At 35.0% G+C, this 7,829-nt stretch overlaps 1 pseudogene; it reads left to right on the top strand.

Annotated features, from left to right (window-relative positions):
- Positions 1-7,126: 7,126 nt before the first annotated feature.
- Positions 7,127-7,596, top strand: LOC102734430 (large ribosomal subunit protein eL30 pseudogene; annotated as a pseudogene).
- The last annotated feature ends 233 nt before the right edge of the window (positions 7,597-7,829 follow it).

Below are 7,829 nucleotides of genomic sequence, written 5' to 3'. Positions count from 1 at the left end.
TATACGAAAACAATGGATCGTGGATCACCACATCAAAAATGAATGATGTATTGTATGGTGACTAACATAACATAATAAAATTAAAAAAAAAAACTGTAATCTTTGTGAATTCAGATTATTTTGACTACACAGAATAAATATTTTAGAAAAGATTATCTCTTTCGTCATTTGAATTGCCTTGATTTTCCATTGTCTTGTGATTTTTACCTTTATAACATCATAATCTTGAAGCCTGGCTCTGTCACTTACCAAATTGGTAACTTTGGTTAAGTTATTTAATGTACCTGAACGTGGGTATCATCTGTACAATGGGGATGAGATCAAAGGTTCTTTAGAAAAATTAAATGAAGTCATGTATGTCGATGGCTCAGCACAGTTCCTGGAGTCTCTTACACACTCAATGATAGTTTTTATTGTTTTATTAATTATTCATTTTGGTATCATATTTGATAAGATCATTGTTGTTATCCTCTTTAAAACTCTTTTTCTCAGTAATTTTGGGTATAATAAAAGGAGAAATACACTGTCAGAGTAGCATCCTGATGATTTTCATATTCATTAAAATGAGTCCAGCTATAATTCAACTATAAGAATCCCACACACCTTTCCATAGTAACTTTATAAATCATTCTTAATAACCTGTTTTGGCTTTTTAAGTATGAAAAACCTTGCTTATTCAGTGCTGTCATAACCAAGACACTTCTTCATGGGTCCAAGCTTGTCCAAGCTGAAGTATTACACCTATGCATACAAGACAGCCCAAATTTGGAAAAGTTTTTCAAAAGACAGCAAGGTCCCAAATTCTATGATCTTTAGCAAAGTTGTTATTTTAGACATGGTTAAGATACTCATCAAGATGTCACTGAGAATGTAGTTCCATATGTACTGAAACCTGTATTATGTTTAGCCTTCAGCCTCAAATGTGATCTTTAGCCTTCAGCCTCAAATGTGATCATCTGTCTTGGGTTCCTAACCTGCTAGAAAGACTAAATGATCAATAACAGAGAATTCCATTCAGTTCTTTTATCCAAATATGTCATTCTACCTTCCCAAGTCACACAGGGACCTGGAGAGACTAGTCCATTTATTCAGCAAATCAACAAGTATGTGAGAGCCAGAATAAACAAAGAGCAAGAACACATCAATGAACAAGACAGAGATCATTCTTGCCTCTTGAATTTATATTCTAGCAGTAATTTTAAACCAAACACCAGCTTAAAAAAGGCAAAACTGTGGCAACTGAAATGAGTAGAATGAATGATGCAACAAACATTGAGCTGAAATAGAGAATAATGTTGAAGGGTGGTGGGGATGAATGATAATGGTAAGGAATCTCCTTCAGGTAGCAGAAATGCTGAGAATGGGGTGTGAAACCCTATAATTAAGAGTTGAAAAAAAGGCCAGTCATATTGGGTCTTATGTAGAAGTTTTAGAACTTATTCTATGTGTAACCAGAAATCACTGAAATGTTTTATATTTGGAGTGGTGTTATTTATGTTTTAAGATCACTTTAAGATTTTCTCTATATAAAAACTTGTTTAAACAAAATGCCTTTTTTGATAAATTTGATTTTTTTCATTTTGGAAATAATGACACTGCTAAGAGTCAGTTTGATAAATATATATTGGACTTCTGTCATGTAACATGTCATGTGTCATTTACACATGGGTGGTGTAAAGATGAGTGAAAAATGGTCCATATGTTTGTCTATTAGCTTATTCTAACTGTTGAACACTCACATGTGTTGCTTTTTTGCTGTCTATAAAGTCATTTAAATTTCAAAACCAAATAGTATACTAGGAATTATACTACTTCTTCACAGGTCCAGTACCGTAACCCCTGTGCCATTCAAAGAGGAATGTTGCTAGCATCAAAATCAAGTGTATTTTCTTTTCTAATACTCTGTCATATTCTAGTTTACTTTGTATTTTAACCATGACAGACTCATACAATTTTTTTTCTCCCAGAATTTCAGCTCTTTTCCCTCTTGGTGAAAAAATAATCTGTATTCACAATATTCTAGAGTTTTCCATTATTTTAAAATCTGGTAATACACAGCATGGAAACTCTTTTTATTTTTTTCTGGAGACAGACTGTCCCTGAGCCCACCAGTCCCATTCTCCAACCTGAACTAGTTGTGCTCTAGATTGGCTGCCCAGCTTACATGCAAACACTTCCCTTTCCCTGGTTCCTGAGTTCAATTCTCTTGGATCTTAGATCTTCCACTTTCATGGTTTTCTCCCACAACTTACTAGAATAACATCCTAAAAAATTTCTCAAGAAGAAGTGCATAAACAGTAAGCCTTCTCAATCTTTATATGTCTGAAAATATTTCTATTTAGCTCTCACACTGAGTTGACAATTTTGGCTGAGTATAGAATCATAAACTCAAAATCTTTTCCCCTCAGAACTTTAGAAGCATCCCTCCACCACCCCCACTGACTCAAAGCAGAGTTCCTCATTCTCCTTGTTTGGCCTCTATTTTCTCCTTCTATTCTTTCTCCTCATTATCTATCTGGTAAATTTTGGAATTTTGTATTTATTCTTTCTGTGTGGAAAGTTCATGATGATGTAATTTTCATGTATCCTGGCCAGGCTAGGGTTAGAATTTCCAATCAGAAGACATTTTGTTTGTTCAGCTCTGGGAAATTTCATTATATTATTTTTGGATCATTTTCTCCCTTTCACGTTTTTTATTCTCTTCTGGGACGCCTATCTAGTAAGATGTTCAGACACTGGACCTTTTGGAGTAATCCTCTATTTCTCTTATCTTTTTTTTTTTAAATTTCCTCTTTGTTTTCTTCATATATATTGGAAGACTTTACCAATTTTGTCTTCTAGCTCTTCATTAAACCATATTTTGGCAATCTTTCTGTTTTTTAAATTTCCAGAAGCTCCTTCTGTTTTCTCTAATCATTCTTTTTTATTATTTTTCTCCTAATTATATAAATATAACTTCTGAATTTCTCTAAAAATAAAAATTATAAATTTTAATATTCTCTTCTGTTCCCCAAATTATCTCTGCTTGCTCTGGGTCTTGTTTTGTTAATTATGATCTTTCTCTTACATGCTGCTGGTTTTACTCACATGCCTAATGATCTCTACATGTCTCTTTATTTTAAATAATGAGTGAATAGACTGATGATTCAAAGTAGCTGAATGGCTTCCTTTGCTGCTAAATTTATACATCTATTTTTAAAGGGAAGGAAGAAAGAGCTCTCAGTCACTAGGCAGAGCCTGTCAAAGGGGACATTTCAAATTGGAGAGTCCAGATGAGAAGTCTGCCTGGAGGGTTGGGTTCCCAGATATCAACATAAACAGGGTTTTAATCTAGACACCAAAATCTACGTCAGGCAAACTCAGTGGTTCCTCAGAAAATCTGTTCAATTGCTCTAGAGAAAGCCCTTTGCTGTGTTTTTTAGCATGTGGGTAAATCCCAACTTACTGTCATTAGCACATAGGCACGGGCAGGTGGAAGGGCCAGGACCAGAAGAACAGCTCCAAGAAAATATCCTCAGTGGCTCTGATTTCAACTCCACTCCTCAACCCCAAGTTTTTCACTAGAAGATTAGCTTCTTCCTCCCTTGTAGCCCTGACATAGAGTGCTCTGGACCATAGTTTTTTTTTGTTCTGTTTAGTCATCCCTTCATGTCCATCGGCCTTCTGCTGCCCAGAAATGTGTTCCACTGTTGCCTTGCTAAAGAGCGTATGTGATGGGAAATAATGTTGCAGCCATCTTTGGAAAATACAATCTGCCACACTAATAAATACCACAGATATAGCTACTAGTCAATTTCAGGAGAGCATGAAATGGGGCAGGTGTTGGGTAAGGTGGGGGGTACAGACAGAAACAACTCATTTTACCTCTATATTCCCAACTCAGGAATTGAGTTAAAACATACTTATTCAGAAGACATTCAGAACATAAGGTTTCCTAATGTTTAATTTTTGTCTATGTATTTTCTACCCTTTATTATCTGCTCTTTATATTCATTAAGACCTTTAAGATCTTGGGAAAAAAATGCTAGCTCCTCTATTCAATTCAACTTAAAGAATATTTACTGATATTGACTCTGTTCCAAATGTGCTCATAAATTTTATATTATCTCCTCTTCCACTCAAAAATGAGTATTCCCTGATTTAAACACACAACCCATTTTGTAGCTTTTTATCTGCTTATAATATTTATGTTGTATGACTTGATGATAAGGTCTATGAAGTAAGGTCTCCCATTTTTATATGCCACCTAATGCCAAACACTTAATAAGTATTTGTTGGATTAATAAGTTTGTCTCAGAAGCTCAGAACCTAAATATTACAACTTTTAGTGAGAGAAACATTCCTCAGGCATATTTACCTTTGTTTTACCAAAATTCTCAAAAATGTGGTTATATGATTTCTCAACCTATAGAATATAAGTGCAGTGAAATGAAAGAACTCTCCTGAACTATGAAGGGAAAAATGACTTAAGGAGCCAATCAATAAAATCATAAAACCAAAAAATTATCAAGAACAATAGCCTGGGGCGCCTGGGTGGCTCAGATGGTTAAGCGTCTGCCTTCGGCTCAGGTCATGATCTCAGGGTCCTGGGATCGAGTCCCGCATCGGGTTCCCTGCTCAGTGCAGAGCCTGGTCTCCCTCTCCCTCTGCCACTCCCTCTGCTTGTGCTCTTCTATCTCTCTGTCAAATAGATAAATAAAATCTTTAAAAAAAACAAAAAAACAAAAACAAAAACAATAGCCTGAACTTGTAAATGCACAACAGTATGCATATATTTAGAATATTCAGCATATGACAAACAAGCAATATGAGACTTGAAATACATAACCATGGCATTATGGCATTAGGACTAAGTATGGGAATTAGGTGGTCCAAATGCTTAGGTTCAAACCCCAGCTCCTCCATTTAATGACCACATGGCTTTGCAGATGCTGTTTTTTCCTATTTGAGCTTTTGTTTCCCCATATTTAAGAATAGAATAATAATGACTATGAGTCTTATAACATGGTAAAACTCAATAAATGTTATTATCATATGCTTTAGTCTTCTACACAAAAATTACTTTAGATACTTTCAATTTAAGAAAAGCGTGAATAGCCATCTAGAAAGATTTCCATCTAAAATGAATCAAAAAGGAAAAAAAATCAGGAAGTGTGAGAAGAAATTGATGTTCATATAACCCCTACCATTTTTAAGCAGCTGTTGTATTCCAGGCACTACTATAAGAATTATGTATAAATTTCCTCATTAAAAACAGCACTATCATAGGTATTTTTACCTTCCTTCTATATAAGAGAAAACTATGATTCAGAGATAATCCTCATCTATTTGTTAATCATTCAAATAACATTTTTGAGATTATACTGTCTGCCAAATGCTAGCATAAGAAGCAGAGCCTACAGACATATATCATCTTCTAGCCACCATCATTTATTTCACAAACATATTTAACTGAAATTATTTTCTACACTAGATAAGTGATTTATTATTTTATATAAACATCTAATATAAATTTTCAATGTGACAAACTAATGTACTTAATATTTACTAAAACATGGCAAATCAATATTCAATAACATCTACAGATAAAAAAACATGAAAAGGGAAAAAATAAAAAAGTATAAAATAAATCTAAACCTTTCAAATACAAGTGTTTTATTTTATCTTATTTATTTTTGAGAGAGTGAGATCTCAAGCAGAGAGTAGGGGCAGAGGGAGAGGGAGAGAGAGAATCTTAAACAGACTCCATATTCAGTGCAGAGCCCAATTCAGGGCTTGCTCTCACAACCCTGAGATCAAGACCTGACCTGAAACCAAGAGTCAGATGCTTACCCAACTAAGCCACTCAGGCACCCCTTGAATACAAGTATTTTAATATGCAGGTCAAAGCACATACAACACTGCCCAAAGGTATCCAAATTATTCTGTTAAACCATGATTTTATGGCATTAAATATTTCCTAAAATAGAAAACTTGAAATCTGTCATTATCTAAAAATTTTCTTCATAATATTTCCCTAAAAGGATTTAACAATGTAAATATAGCACAGTTTTTTCAGGAAAAGAATGGTCCACTCCTTTTCCTGTTCTTCCTAGATGTTCTGGGTATTTGGTTATTTGTTACCCTCTTTATCATTTTTTAAATTTGGCAACTCTGGAATCGTTTAGGCAAAGGGCTAGATCTCAATGTCGTTTTAATGGGACATTTAATAAATACCATGATATATTGGCTTACTTGCATGAACTCTCAAAACTGTGGTTACTTGTCAGCTCTTGAAGGTTGCTTTCATTGGGCTGAATGTTTGAGATGTGATTCAAGTGGCTTCTTCCTCTAATTCCCACTGTGGGAGGAGTTTCCTGGCTTCAGTGCTTTCTTGGCAGAAAATGATGTATTCGAAAAAGAGATATTTAGTCCAGACATTTTAAATTTTTTTCCATATTCATTACTTTATCATCCAATATCTAAACCATTACTGACAATGTGGCAAAAACCACACTACCTTAGAAGACAAAATCTAAGGATCTGATGCTAGCCTTGACATTTCTTAGCTTTGTAGCCTTGGTTAAGGCATTTAACCACTGGGTCTCTCAGTCTCTTCACCTGTCATTTGGGTTATAACATACCCACCTTGCAAAGACTGAGCAAATTAAATTAAATCATGTTTATGCAAGCAATCTGCCATATTTAAGGTACATGATTATGCTGGTATAAATCAAGGACTAACCCTACAAAATGGTATCCCATTATACCCAACCCTGTCTTATCTGAACAGGTCCCTCATTCTCTCACATACCCTCTTCATAGTACTTCAACAAGCTTTAGAGTCATGATTCTCTTTACCAGAGATTACAGTCCAAACCTACAGTCTGTGTGCTCTCTCAGCACTCATCAGTTACTTTTTTTGTTGTTAAAAATAGTATTTGTTTATTGCTCTACAGTTTATAAAGCTCTATACTGTTAAACTTGATTCATTCAACAATCTAGTAAGCTATCTATGGAAAAGGTTATCTTGTTATTATGGCTGTTGCACTGTAGCTTAAGTACTACCTCCTTTTAAAAACACTTGAAGTAACAGAAATTCTAAGCCACATTTTGTAGATAGGAAAACTAAGACTCGGAGAGGCTAATTGAAAAAAAAGATATTACCTTTCTCTCTCTTGGCCATTTTGGCGGCTGGTTTTGGTTGGGGCCATCCTGCATCTAAGGCAGGAAGATGGTGGCCGCAAAGAAGACAAAAAAGTCGCTGGAGTCCATCAACTCCAGGCTCCAGCTTGTTATGAAAAGTGGAAAGTACGTGCTGGGGTACAAGCAGACTCTGAAAATGATCAGATATGGCAAAGCGAAACTGGTCATCCTCGCCAACAACTGCCCAGGCTTGAGGAAATCTGAGATAGAATACTATGCCATGTTGGCCAAAACTGGTGTCCATCACTACAGTGGCAATAATACTGAATTGGGCACAGCATGTGGGAAATACTACAGAGTACGCACACTGGCTATCGTTGATCCAGGTGATTCTGATATCATTCGAAGCATGCCAGAACAGACTGGTGAAAAGTAAATCACGTAAAATTTTTCTTTAATAAAACTGGCCACAGCTTGTTTAAAAAAAAAAGAAAAAGAAAAAAAGATATTAGTTGCAAATCCATGGGTAAATCCAGGTCTCTGTGCTATATATTCTAAGTTTTTCCTGCTAGGTAATCACCTCTCTTCTTTGTAATGGTTCTTATTGAACCATTATCCTCAACTGTATTTACTTGTCTACATTTAGCCAGCTGTTCAGTTGCTAAACTACATGTTTTAAAAATTATAATATCTCACTTATTCAT

This window comes from Leptonychotes weddellii, chromosome 8 (genome assembly GCF_054177405.1).
Source record: "Leptonychotes weddellii isolate Sample4059 chromosome 8, ASM5417740v2, whole genome shotgun sequence".
NCBI lineage: Eukaryota > Metazoa > Chordata > Mammalia > Carnivora > Phocidae > Leptonychotes > Leptonychotes weddellii.
The sequence above is the reverse complement of the archived record's forward strand: the minus strand, read 5'-3'. Positions and strand labels throughout refer to the sequence as shown.